The sequence below is a fragment of the Mus caroli genome, unplaced genomic scaffold, assembly GCF_978045245.1.
Source record: "Mus caroli unplaced genomic scaffold, Mus_caroli_1 scaffold_8, whole genome shotgun sequence".
Classification (NCBI taxonomy): Eukaryota; Metazoa; Chordata; class Mammalia; order Rodentia; family Muridae; genus Mus; species Mus caroli.
Window position 1 is genome coordinate 40,868,745 of NW_028227263.1, and position 14,789 is coordinate 40,883,533.

Below are 14,789 nucleotides of genomic sequence, written 5' to 3' on the forward strand. Positions count from 1 at the left end.
GGGCAATGTCACCTCTGGGTAATTAGTCCTGGGTTGTTTAATATGGTGACCTGCAAGCTATAATTGAAGGTACTCTAGACAGCCCAGGCCTGGCAAACATGGCTCTGGCAGACCTTGACCTTCTTTTGCATCACCTCTGCCTTGCTAAAAGCTGTTAGATTACATCCCTAAAGCTAGTCACCAAGGTATATGCCTTTATTTGGTCACTTCCTCCTCCTGAGACTGCAGAGCAAAGTCCAGCTGTCAAAGTATTGGAGTCCAGCAATCAAAAGCCCCTCTTTGGCTCACCTAATTGACATGCCCAATCAAGATACACCACTGAATCCTAGCCCCTTCTAACACAGACCTCCCCTTTTTCTCTTCTTAAAAAACGACATCTTCAAGGTCGTTTGTTGCTGTTTTTCTGCCTGGGGTAGAAAGCAGCTACTTTAACTTTTCTTCCTCGATTAGTAGAGGGTTTCTCTGTGAAAACAGGTGTTTGGGTGTGGTTTCTGCTTAGTTAGTGTGTGTGTGTGGTGTGTGCATGCGTGCGCTTGTGTTTCTTCAACAACATAGTAAACCCTTTCCTCCTTAGATGGCTTTTGGTCACAGTGTTTATCACAGCAATAGTAAGCACACTAGGCAGTGACTGAAGCATTTCCTTTATCCTGAGGTCAGAATCTCTTACTATGATTCCCGTCCGTGGCAGTTGCTTCTCCTCCTGGGGTATGTTGGAGGAGGCCTACTATATATAGCAGGGTACACTGGGCTGAGTCATCTAGGACTTCCCCAATCTCTCCTCAGCCCAGTCATTATTTGTCCTTGTTTTGTGTTCTTTTAAGCCTTGGCTTTTTCCTGTGGATTGTTTTAACAAACATGTTTTAAACAGGTAGGTGGCCAGCTGCCATGGGAGCATAGCTTTCATATTCAAAGACATCTGGGCTTCATGGCTGGCAATTGCCAATTTTCTTTACCAGGTCTGTTATGAGAATTAAAAAAAAAAAAAAGACTGCTCAACTTGGGGTGAGGATAGCACACTGGAAGATCATTTGCTCAGCATGAGGTGCTAGATTCAATCCCTAGTACTGGAAAAAAAATACTGTTCTTTTGATATTTGTGGCTTCTTGGGAGGTTAAGGCAAGAAAATTACTGAGTTAAAGGGCACGAGAGCCTACAAGACCCTGTCTGGAAAAGCCCCCTTCCTGAAAAGGATGAGGCCTTTATGGAGTTCACATGAAACTTGCCTTTGTAGCAGAAGTTGTTATACTTGAGAGTCAGGGCTTCCCTACGTAGTCCAGCCTGACCTTGAGTTCTCAGTTCTCCTGCATAGACTCCTGAGTGGCACCATGCCCACCTTGTAATACAGTTTGGAGTTAAGTGCTATCTTCCATCAGGGGTGGCCATTACAGGGAAAGCCTCTTGAAGCCTTCAGCAGTCTTCATGCCAACCTGACTTCCTTTTCTAGTTGCTGACTCTTGTTGAATTACTCCTTTGCTTGGGGAGAGAAGAGTCCTAAATGAGTCTATTTTGACACATGGGCACAGCCACGTCCAGGACTCTAAGGCCAAGTTGACAAAGCTGTTACCCATATGGGCCAGGCTCAAGAGGAATGGCAAAGCTTTCCTGGGGAATCTGAATATGAGTGTTTATGGACAATTGATCAGTGTGTGCAACTGCAGCTTCCTGCTCTAGGATGTTTACATCCTGAGGCTGCTCACCTAAGGAGACTTTCTCCCCAAACTAGCCAAGCCTCCCGTGGTGTACCTAATGAACACTGTGAGGGTTCCAGACTGGGGAGGTATCAGTTAGAGCATCCCACTTGATCCCAGCTTCACTACACATGTGTCTGTTTGTCTGTCTTGTCTTCATTCTTCTGTCTGTGTGTCTGTTCCTTTTTCATTCAACAGCCCAGTCAGGGATCTGGGTCTTAAGCCATGTGGATCTTGACATTTCTTTTTATTTACATGAATGTTTCAAGTAAGTTAGAAGTTAATTTCAGGTAAGTTAGAATGATCATGGGGACATGTCAAGTTCACCTCTGTACAGATAGCTCTGCTCAACAGCCAAGATTTACCAAGCCTCAACTGTCACAGTCAAGTTGCGACTAACTCACATCACTGACTTGAATCCCACATCTAATGAGTCACTGAGACTTGCAGACTTTTTTTTTTTTTAAATGAACTCTCTGACATTTTATCTCCTAAATGAATCTAATACATTTGGGGCCACTTTAAGGACTTAAGAAGAAAACTTGCATAGAAAGCCAAAGACCAGAGACAAGTTACAACAGTGGAGCTAACCATGTTATTTGTTGTGAAGATATGCCGTGAGTGGAATGAACAGACAGTCAGAGAATGATCCAAAGCTGGTCAGGCACACTCGAACTCCACGTTCCTTGTTTTGTTAGGATTGCTTGGCTGCTTAATTTACTCATGCAGGAAACTGACTCATACTATGAACATTTGAACTCATAGGCACTAAACAATATGCTTATTTAACCCTTAGTTTTGTTGTTTTTATCCTGGTGATTGAAACTAGGTCTTACATATGCCAGGCAACCATTTTACCATCGACCTGTCTCTCAAAAAAAAAAAAGTTTTTAATTTTAAAATATGTTTTCAGAGGATGGAAGGATGGTTCAGTGGTTAGGAGCACTTGTTGCTATTGCAGAGGTCCTGGGTTCGATTCTCAGCACACACATGATGATTTACCACCATCTCTAACTCCAGCTACAAGGGATCCAATGCTCTCCTATGAGCTCCCTGCATACCAACCACACATGTGGTACAGACACATATGTAGGCAAAACACGCACAAAATAAAATACGTAAACCTTAAAGAACAAAACAAAACACAACACAGGCTCACTAACTTGCTCATGCTGGCCTTGAACTTGTGATCCTCCTAGCTTAATCTTCCGGATATTTGGATTATAAGAGAGAGATACTAAATCTGGTACTGGATTTAGTAGTTTCATGTTTTTGCCCCATAACTAAAAATGTTCTAATAAATGTAGCCCCAGTGACAGTAGCACCCAGAGTGCACAGTAGGGGACTCCTTAACCTATCTTCGAATTCCTAGCACATTGCTTGGCATTATTTATTTATTGTACTCGGCAATAAGAATGTGTCTGCAGAGGCACCAGGATGAACAAGAACTTGGCCTCAGGAGACCACTCTGTTTAGTGGTCTTTTTATTTGCTTTCTTGGTATTTCTCTGGGATGACTAATGCATGTAGGCATGTAGGCATCGTATGTAGAGTCTGCAACCATTTTACAGGCCCATGAAATGTTTTATCTATCTATCTATCTATCTATCTATCTATCTATCTATCTATCTATCTATCTATCTATCTATTTGAGACAGAGTCTAACGATGTAGTCTTAGCTGGTCTAGAACTTGCTATGCACACCAAGCTGACTTGGAACTCATAAAGATCTGCCTGCTGGTGTTTCCTATGTGCTAAGATTAAAGGTTTGTGTTCCCAAGCCTAGCAAAATATTTTATTTTCTTCTTAGTCAGAAGAAAGCAATGGATGTTTTATTCAAGGATGGTGTTGTCATAAACACAATATATATTAACAAAGTTGTAAAAATATAATTAATTTTTTTTTTTTTTTTTTTGTGGGCTGGTGAGATGGCTTAGGGGAGAGAGGCACTTGGGCAGGGCCTGCATACTTGATTTTAGTCCCTCTATCCCACAAGGTGGCAGGAGAGAACCGGCTCCTAAGAATTGCTTTGGGAATAAACACTATTTAGAGTGATAGCAATCAATTTATAAATAGAAAGTATTATTCTGATCAGTTTTAGAAAGAAATGGATAATTTTTAACATTGATGCATACTTATGAGAATAAATAAAATATGTTAACATTGCAGTATATAATTTTAAATAAAATCTACCATAAAAATGTAATAAATTGCCTTTGACTACCACATGCAGGATGTGTGTGTGTGTGTGTGTGTGTGTGTGTAGTAAATGAGATAAACACAGATAGGATGGGGTTTATGAAAGCCAAGTGCCTATGATTTTTGGAAATTGAATCTAGACCTTCTTCCTCTGCCTTCCTTTGTTTTCCTCCCATTTTTTAATGATATGCTTTCACTGGATGACGTATTCCCTGTAGACAATATCGTTGTGGACTGTCTTAGTGCTAAAGCGTCTCCCAAGGAGCTCTAGGGAGTCATTTTGGAATTTCTCTAAAACATGATCCATGAACTCCTGAGCCAGCGGTTGTCTTTGATGAGATTCAGACGTACGGGGGCACTTTAGCCACTCTTGTTGAGACATTCCCTTGGGTCCATCTGGCACTACTAGAAAAGCTACTGGAATTCTTTGGACTTGATCCTGTTGGTCATGGCATTGGACTGGTTCAGTGCACTGAGAGTTGGACCAAGCTAGAGCAGTGAGCTCTACCAGGCAGGACAGAACTGCACTGGTGTATGGGGAGGTTCCATCAATAAGACAGCAGTGAGTGGGTGGGGCCTCAAGAACACCCATGTGACATCTCTATACTTTTGTACATTGCATAATGTCCAGTTAATTTTGTTAAAAATAAAAAGATTTATTTTTATTTTATTACATATATTTTAATACAGGGTCTTGCTGTGTAGTGCTGACAGTCCTGGAACTCACTATATAAACAAGGTTGACCTTGAATTTACAGAGATCCATCTGCCTCTGCCTCTTGAGAGCTGAGATTAAATGTTTGTGCCACTACCTTGGCTATTTTTAATTGTGTGTGTGTGTGTCCATGTGCATATGTATGCAGCTGCCTGCTGAGACCAGAAGAGTGTATTGAGTTCCCTGGAACTGGAGTTATAGGTGTTTGAGAGACTATGGTCCTGGCACTGTGAACTGAACTTAGGCCCTCTTCACAGCAGAGCCATCTCTCCATCCCAAAATCAGTTTAAATTTGTCTGTCTCTTCAAACATTTATCACGTCCATATGATGAAAGGCAGATCATTAAAATATAATGTCATTTTATCCAAGCATGTTTTGGGTTTTAGAGGAACTACTACAGTCTATAATATGACAAACTTGCCCTCTATGAGCAAATATGGAATACAGTATTATAAGTGTGCATCATTTCTCCTCTCCACACAGTTTGAGAAACCTAAAATAGATTGTATAGGAACTCCATGCAAACAGGGTCAGCACCATCTGAACAGAACACAGCTCTGAAATATGACCCAGCTGGAAGGACATGAGGGGGCATGAAGCAAGAGCTCCTCATATCATACAGCATTCTCAGAAGCTGAATGCGCAAGAGTATGAATGAGGTACCAGGCCGGGCATGGTGGCACGTGGAGGCTAGCCTGGTCTACAAAGTGAGTTCCAGGACAGCCAGGGCTATGCAGAGAAACCTTGTCTCGTAAAAAAAAACAAAACAAAACAACAACAACAAAACAAAAAACAAAAAACTCAACCCCTGCCCCCTCCCAAAAATGAGGTACCAGGCAGGCACAGAAACAATTATGTCTAAAATCCTTATTCTGGGAAGAGGAAGTTAAAATAGACTTACCCTTTGGCTCACACTTGAAACTGCTTACTTTATTTATATGCATTATGTGAATGAATGTGCACTGGAAGATAGAGAAGCAGTGAAAGATTCTGATATTGACTTTATTGAATGACTTCTTGGAAATCATTGGAAGACTAAAGAGTCTTGGGAGACTTTTTAATCTATTTGAGCATACACATATGTGCCATACAGTTATGTGTGAATATGCATACACTATAACTCAGTGTTATATTTCATAAATTCCCCCAAACCATTTAAGAATGATTTTAAATTACTAGACTATTAAATTACAATAATATAAAATTGTTAGATGAACAAAGTAACATTCCTGGAATTTAAATGAACAAATTTGTGTAGCACAGTATCTTCAGGTCTATTCATTTAAACTTTGTTGCTTCAAATATCAAGCCAGATGTTTCAGTTAAAATTTTTATTTCTATTATTTTATGTGCATGGATATTTCAGCTGCGTGTATGTCTTTACTTCACATGCTTGCTTGGTGGAACTGGAGTCACAGACAGTTGTGAGCCACCATGTGGGTACAGGTCTTTTGGAAGAGCAGCTGGTGTTCTTAACAGTTGAGCAATCTCTCCAGCTCCCTATTTTAATTTTTAAAATAAAAATGAAATTTGGAAAAATTATAAAGGATTTCAACTATATCATCTATAAGGAAATAACAATTAACTATTTATGTGGATTAAGATATACCTGTCATTTTCTGGACCTGGTGAAATACATCTATAATTCTAGAGGCTGAGAATTATAGATATACATGTGTAATTCAGGAAGCTGAGGCAGGCGAATTATGAGATGAGGCCACTTTGACTATATAGTGAGAGAGACTCTGCCTCCACAAAAATCCTTTTCATGTCCCCCAACTGCAATTTTAAATAATATCTAACATTAATATAACAAAGATAAAATATGTGGGCACCTTTAAGTATTAAAGTCCATAGTTTATTTCACCAATAAACACACATTTTGAAATTTATTATGTGTATGTACCTGGTCATGTACATGATGTGAGCACAGGTGAATGTCAGAGAGCCGCTTTGTGGGATTGGAATTGGTTCCTGTAATAGTATCTTCTGTCTGCTAGATGTAATTGTCATCTTGGAGGCTTACTGCTGAATAAGCTCACCCTCTCTAAGAAAGTTCTTCTTGAACTCTGTTGGCTGGTTGAACTCAGCTGTTCTTACTCAAACTCCTTTCCAAGATGACTGATTCAATTTGGTTTCTCCTAGCTTTTTGCTGAATTGCTCTGCTTGGCCTCAAACTAACTCTGGCAATGTGTTCTAATATTCAGGCTCCTTCTTATTCTCTGGCTTTAACTGCCCCTACGGACCTGCAGGGAACTGCATGAACTTACTGATGAATTCAACCCTGCTACACTGCACTTTCTGCACTGACTCCTACCGGACTCACTCCCACTTCCCTTAAGTAGCTTTTCTTTCCTGTCTGTTCTCATGAGGCCGGGTATATCCTATCTCTGACTCGTTTTGTCAAATCTTACTCTGACTCCTCACTTTGTCTGACCCATCACTCTCAAACATGGCTGCTTCCTTCTACAAACTAACCTTACCTGTAATATTTAGGATTAAAGGTGTGTACTAAGGGCATGTCTATATTCCAGCCAGATCATACTCTAATCCAGGGTGTGTCTGTATTCCAGCCCAATCACATAGACCTACATGGCCTTTGGATGTAAACCCTTGACATAGAAGCCATGTTGCTAAATTAAAATTCCTCTACAGATTCCTTCTTTTCACCTTGATGTGGGTTCTGAGGATGGAATCAGGTGGTTGGTCAAACTTGCTAAGCAAGAGCTTTTACTTATGAGCCATGTTGTTCTCTTCTACATACATAGTTTTAAAATTCATGGTATGGGATATTGAGCCCAGAATCTCACACATCCAGATTACCTTGCTAGGTACCTCCTCACCCCTTCTGAGGTGTATTCCTAATCTTCTTCCCTTCTCTTCCTTCCTTCCTTCCTTCCTTCCTTCCTTCCTTCCTTCCTTCCTTCCTTCCTTCCTTCCTTCCTTCCTTCCTTTCTCTCTTTCGCTCTTTCTCTCTCTCTCTCCCCTCACTCTGTTTCTCTCTCTTTCTTTCTTTGAGACAGGGTTTTTATTTTTAAAATTTATTATTTTTATGTATTTATTCTTCTCTCATACATGTCAAATGCAACCTCCCCATCCTCCACCCCTTCCCCAGATCCACCTCCTCTGTTTCTCTTCAGAAAGAGCAGTTCTCCTAGGGATATTAACTGAACATGGCATAACAAGTTACAACAAGAGCAGGCACAAACTGTCATGTCAAGGCTGGACAAGGCCACCCAGTAGAAGGAAAAAGGGTCCTAAGAGCCCGCAAAACAGTCAGAGACACCCAACTCCTACTATTAGGAGTCCCACAAAAACCCAAAGCTAAACAACAGTAACATATGCAGAAGTCTTGGCACAGACCCATGCAGGTCCTAAGCTTGCCACGTCAGTCTTCATGAGCCCCCATGAGCCTGGCTTAGTTGATCCTGTAGGCTGTATTCTCCTGGTGTCCTCAATTCATCTGGCTCCTATGATCCTTCTTCTCCCTCTCGAGACAGGGCTTGTTAGCCCAATACTTACTCTGTGGCTCAGGCTGCCCTCAGGTTGTGGTCTTCCTGTCTTAGTCTCCCACATACTACAATTACAGGCACACATCACTGTGGCTAGCTTACATTTTAATTTTAATTATCTAATAAGAGAATATCCAAATTGATAAATATTATATCTCTAAGTTACATAGTTTTGCTGGTATATTTGTGGGTACATGAATGACTAGTTTAGATAGCAGTAAATTGAAATGATACAAATCAATGCAGGACATATCATGCAGGAATTTTTTAAAAATAGGAGCCATGATAGATCTACTCCATTCTTGATTCTGGAACAGCTGGCTGAGGCCAATTTTTTTGCTCACTTAGCTGATTTACTTGCATCCTTATTTCTCCCATTGAAATCTATGTATGAAATAAATGATAGGTATTTGGATATATTTCAACTTTCTTTTTTTTCTTTCTATTTTTTCTGACATGTTCCTTGATTGAAGCTTTCAAGGTCCCTATAATGGGAGAAGGTTGATGGAAAAACTATTCTGAAAGCAAGGTTAAGGTTGCAGACTGAATCAGAGATGGTATTTTACCTTTCTTGAATGAAGCCCATTTTATTACTTCAGCTCCCTTGAGGACTGTATGGAATAATGTAACTAGTAACTCAAACTATTTTTTTTCACAGACAAATCACACATTTAGTCCGTAACTGATAAGATTTGCACGTTCTCAATTTCTCACACATATGAATCACACATTCATTCTGGTCAAAATACACATTTCCAAAAGAAGTTTCAAAAGGAAATTTCTCATATTTATGAATGAATGTTTCATGCTCCAATTTAAGTATTTTTGATAATTTTCATGAAGTCTCTGTGCTTGTTAGTTTTAACTGTCAATTCAGCACAGCCGCAAGTCATCCAGCAAGAATCATAATGAAAAATTGGGCTAGAGATGGCTCCAAGGATAAGAGCACTGGATCCTCTTGAAGAAGACCCAGGTTCAATTCCTAGCATCTACATGGTAGCTTACAACCATCCATAACTCCAATTCCAGAGGCTCTGATGCCCTCTTCTGGCCTTTGTGGGTATCAGATATGCAAGTGATGCCCACGCATATATTGAGGCAAAAACCCCAAACCCATAAAATATAAATGAATCTTAGAAAAATCATGTAAATAAATGGCCCATAGGCATGTCTGTGGGGCATTGTCTTGGTTGTTGATTGAGATAAGAAGACATACCCTGAATGTTGGTGGCATCATTCCATGAACTGTATGAGTGAAGAAAGCTAGCTGAGCACAAACATGCAAGCAGGCAGAACAGTGCATTTGTTTTTGCTCTTGATTGTGGATGTGATGTGACCTACATAGGCTCCTACGCTGACTTCCCTACTATCATCAATGGCAACCCAGAACTGTGAGACTACTAAACCCTTTCTCTTCTCAGGTATTTTTTGTCAGGATATTTTATTCCAGCCACAGAGACCAGAGCATACTACTCAAGCAAACTTCTTGAAAAGGTTGTTCATACTTTCAAGGCCAACTCCCACTTACAGATGTCAGACCTTTCATTCCTAAGCAGATAGAAACAGAAAACACCTGATTTCAAGGATATTTCAGTTAGAAACATCAATTTATCGCAATAGAGAGACAGGTGCTTACAAGGTCAGTATTTAAGTTTATTTTCAGTCCATTCCTCTCCCTTCCTCTTTCCCTCTTTTTTTTATTTTGCTTTTCCTTTACAGATAGCCAGGGAATTTGAAGAAAACATGTCTCTGAAAGGCCAGACCAACTCCATCTTGGATTCAGGCTCCATCATAGAGAACCTGACCTAAGAATGAACTCAAGTTAACCTACAAGCCTGCACCTAGCACTAGTCTCCAGGTTACCTCTAACAACCACCAGTCAGGAGGAAAGTAGAAGTTACAGTTGTACCTAAAGATATTTATTGGGATGGAGAGATGGCTCAAAGGTTAAGAGCACTGACTGCTGTTCCAGAGGTTCGGAGTTCAATTCCCAACAACCACATGGTGACTCACAACCATCTGTAATGGGACCCAATGCCCTCTTCTGGTGTGTCTGAAGACAGCCACAGTGTATTCATATATATAATATAAATAAATATTTAAAAAAGATATTTAATTATGAAAGTTTATGGTTTGGCTCCCAGCACCAGCCAATTAGTTCAAAGGGCAGCAAATTCCATAATAGACGCCCCCCCCCCACAATGAGATTTTTACCAAGTTGGATACCCCCTTGCTTGTTTGTTTGCCTCTATAAATGCTGCTTGAAACTGGGACCAGGGCTTCACCCTCCCATCCTGCTGTGTCAGTGAGAATGGTGTGGCCTGGGCTTGAGCTTGAATAAAGACCTTAGTGAGATGGCATCAGAATCATCTCCTTGGTAGTCTTTTGGAGTTAGAGAAATGGGCACAACATTTCCTCCACTACAGCAGCTCTCACAGCTAAATCTGAGTTCTCTCCAATTCCCTTTGCTAAACTATGATTCCTCATCATTTCAGATCTTCTCCATTTCATGGTTATGATGTGTTCAGAGGCATTCTGGATGAAGTAGGAGTTACTATGTAATTTGATAAAATTTGCCTTTAAAACTGGCAGAACATTATGTGGATCCCAGGTAGTTGATGCTTTCAAAATATACAGAGAAATCAGAGAGAGGATGAATACAACAATAGAAGGCAAAAATGACCCCCCAAATATAAATGAAAATAATCTTCCCTATATCGACAAGACCATGATTTTTATTACTACTCAGGTAATTTTTCTTTTTCTTTTCTTTTTTCTTTTTGTGTGTGTGTTTTTAAAGACAGGTTCTCATGTAACTTGGTCTGCTCTTGAACTAGTTAAGGATGATCATGAACTCTTGATCCTTCTGTCTCCACCTACTGAGTGTAGGGATTATAGGCATTTACCACCACACCCCAGCCAAGGATGGTTTTTGTTTTCAAGACTGGAATTTTTTCTGTGTATCTCTGGCTGTCCTGAAACTTGCTTTGTAGACCAGGCTAGCTAGCCCTCAAACCAAGAGATCTGTCTGCTTCTACTGGGATTAAAGGTGTGTGCCACAACACTTGGATCTTGCCAAGGTGTTTTAGCCAACATAATAATAAAATTAATCTAAATATATGAAAAGATATTCACATATTGTTAACCTTGAAAACAAGTATAGAATTATGAATTATATAAAACTACTAAATATTCTTGTGTATGTATGAATATATTGTAATGTGTGTGTGTGCAATAGGAAAATATCTTGGTAGGAGGATGGGGAAAGATATTCATATATTTTACATAGTTCTGTAATTGTTTCAACAGACAAGAACATATTAATTTTAGTAAAAAGATAACAGGAAAACTCTACCTAAATCCAACCCAGAGGCACTTGGACTAAAAAGGGAAATAGCTCTCTATTTTCAATTATATATACACACACACACACACACACACACACTACAAAACTGTCTTTTAAAGGACAGGACTAGGGAATGGAGAAATGGTTCAGCATACTGAGGCATACTGGGATTACAGGCATGTGCCACTGTGCCTGGCTCAGTTGTACATTCCGTAATCAAGGCATTTATATCTCTTGCAATAGAAATATAAGCAGAAGGACCTGTGAAATGACTCAGTGGGTGGGGAGCACTTGCTACCAAGCCTGATAATTTTGAGTTCTATCCCTTCTACATGGTGGAAGAAAAGAACTGACTTCAGCAGGTTGTCCTCTGGTTTCCACACTCTTGCAATGCACATACACAAACAACAAACACTTAAAAAACATAAGCAGAAAAACTTAAACTAATAATCATATCATCTAAATGCAAATTTTATCTTTTAGCATGTTTTCTTTCTTTTGACATTGACAGATACATGCAAATCCCAGGAAGCTTATGTTACAGTCAGGGATCAACACAGCAGACAGAACATCAAATAAAAACCACACCCACAAAAATGACATTTCATGAAGCTCCTGAAATGACAGAATAATTTTAAAAGTATGGCATACTCTCAAAATTCAACGGTTAAAAATGCCAGAAAAGCAAATCATTTATGCACTATGATCCCAGATATCTTTTAAAAATCAAAATACGCATAAGAGAAAAGATTAGCTTAAAATGCCAGCAGTGATGAGACACATACTTTCTTCTTTTTTTTTGTTTCCTTAGTTTCTCAATCAAGTTATGCTTGCAATGAGCATATACTTAATAAACAGCGAAGAGTAAATCTTAAAAAAAATGTTAAGCTGTTGGGGTCAAACAAATGAGACTTATCCCAAGTACTGCCATTTTGTTTTCAGACTCCATTTTGATCACAAGGTAAAATTAAGTTCAAGTTCCCAGGCTATAGGGGACCTTTCCTAATGGTTAGCCAATTTCCTCCTTATTCTTCTATGTTTGTTGCCAAAACATAGTGAATGCTCCTGAACAAATGATTTTGATTGATGAAAAATCATGACTGTAACTTGGCACAGGTATTTTTAGGTTTTGAGCTTAAAAACTCTGTATCATTCTAGCTCAGGGTGGAAGTTCAGGTCCAGAGTCTGTGCTGCTGTCCCCGACTTGACAATTTTTGCTGCCTAATTTAAATAAAGATCTTGTCTTACTGGACTCTTGTGACTGCTTGGGTTGTTCAAATTTTTTGGACCGAAAAAAGCAAATAGACCCAAGTAAAAAAAACCTTTAGACATGAGAGTGACACATTTTGAGTGCACAGTAGATGAAAGTTGAAGCAGTTCTTTGCCAGTGTGTGCACAGGTCCACGGGGAGTTGAAGAAGTGCCAATTATCATGAGTGCCTCATGACTTATAGAGGGTAGTGAACTGAGATGGAAACTTTATTTTCCTAATATTCACACATCAAGAACTCAGATTGTGCTGAGAAATACAAAAACATCCAGTGCCTCTGTGTGGTAGTCAGTCATCCTGTCCTGGCAGAGCCTTAATAATGGAGCTATTCTACATTCCAGCTGAGCAGGCTCATCCTCATCACATCAGCTCTTGAGGGAAAATAAAACGGCAGGCACCCGAGTTAGTCATAGGAAGCTAAAGCTAAATTAAGAGGTGACAGGATGGAGGCGGTGGTGGTGGCGTGAATCCCAAGTACTGGCTTGTAAGGCGTAAACACTCTGGATTTATATGGAGAACCAAAAGACCAGAATCTTCTGTGGAAAAAAATAAGACAAGATGTCAACAGTCTTTATAATCCTCAGTATACCATCATATAGATTCACCAATCCCCTGAGTCCTCAGTGTAGCATACTTAGAGCTATCTCCCAGAAAGTAAACTTGTTGGGGCTGGAGAGATGGCTCAGTGGCTAAGAGATCTTCTTCTGCAATATTGACCAGTTTGGATCCTAAACAACAAGTTAGGCATTCTGGAAATTGCCTGTAACTTCAGTTCTGAGAGGGTGGAGACAGAAGGTTCTCTGAGGTTGCTGGCTTCCAGTCTAGCTGAGACACAGGCCCTTGGATTCTGGGACAGTTCTCACTTCAAAGGAACAGGTAAAGAATGACAGAGCATGCCTGACACCCTTCACCCTTATGTGGACTCCTCATATGCACACAGACAAATGTTTACACACACACACACACACACACACACACACACACACACACACACACACGGGAGGCGGGGAGGTGGAGAGAAACAGAGATAGAGACAGCGAGAAATCTTTTGAATGTAAGCTTTCACTCCTCACAGTCCACCCCATTCTTTCTTCAATGCCTTCATTAACAATACCATCATTGTCTCTATTTCTAATACTCAATTGTATCCTATAGGCAAGTAGTTCACAAGTCTGCAGAATGCTGGCTGTGCACTATTTCCTAAATTCATTTCCTGTTTGGTTGCTACAACCATAGTTAAGAATCCCATCACATTTTATATGGACTCTTGAAACCTTCACTATAGCAAATCTGGACTCCTAATATGCACACATATGAATGCTTACACATACACATACACATACACATACACATACACATACACATACACATACACATACACATACACACACACACACTCAGTGAGCCAAGAATTCTTGATTTTCTCCAAACTTATGGCTTTCACTCTTAGCCAAAGTAGCATTTTTGTATGACATCTGTCAAGTTTTCTTTGTGTAATTGTTCTAATCTCCACTATACCCTAAGCTCCTTGAGGAAATGAACATATTGAATTTATCTTTCAGAATTTCCACATATTACAAATATGTTTTAAAGTTATGAAAATTCTTGTTCTGCTTTGCAGTGTGCTGCTTCCAGGTCTATAATTATGAGCTTGGCTTTCCTCTCTGCTTCCTCTGGGGCCATGAAGCTCCTTTCAAAAGTGTGTTTTGTTAGGCCTGGTGGCTCATGCCTGCCATCCAAGCACTTGGGAGGCCGAGACAGGAGGATTGCTGTAAGTTTGAGGTCATCTTTGGCTATATAGTGAATTGGAACCCAGCCTGGACTATAGAACAACTTTTGTTTCAAACAAACAAACAAACAAACAAACAACAAACAAACAAACAAACAAACAAAAACAACCAAACTAAAAGCATGTCTGAGGTAAAGAGAAATGGAATGGGTGTACCTTTTCTGAATCAAAATTTACCTCTTGTGTCAGGAGCCATCACTGGACAAGCTAATAACTAGCAGGTGATCTTCCCGAGATGGCCTGCTTTGGATTATAATCGGTGACAGATTTT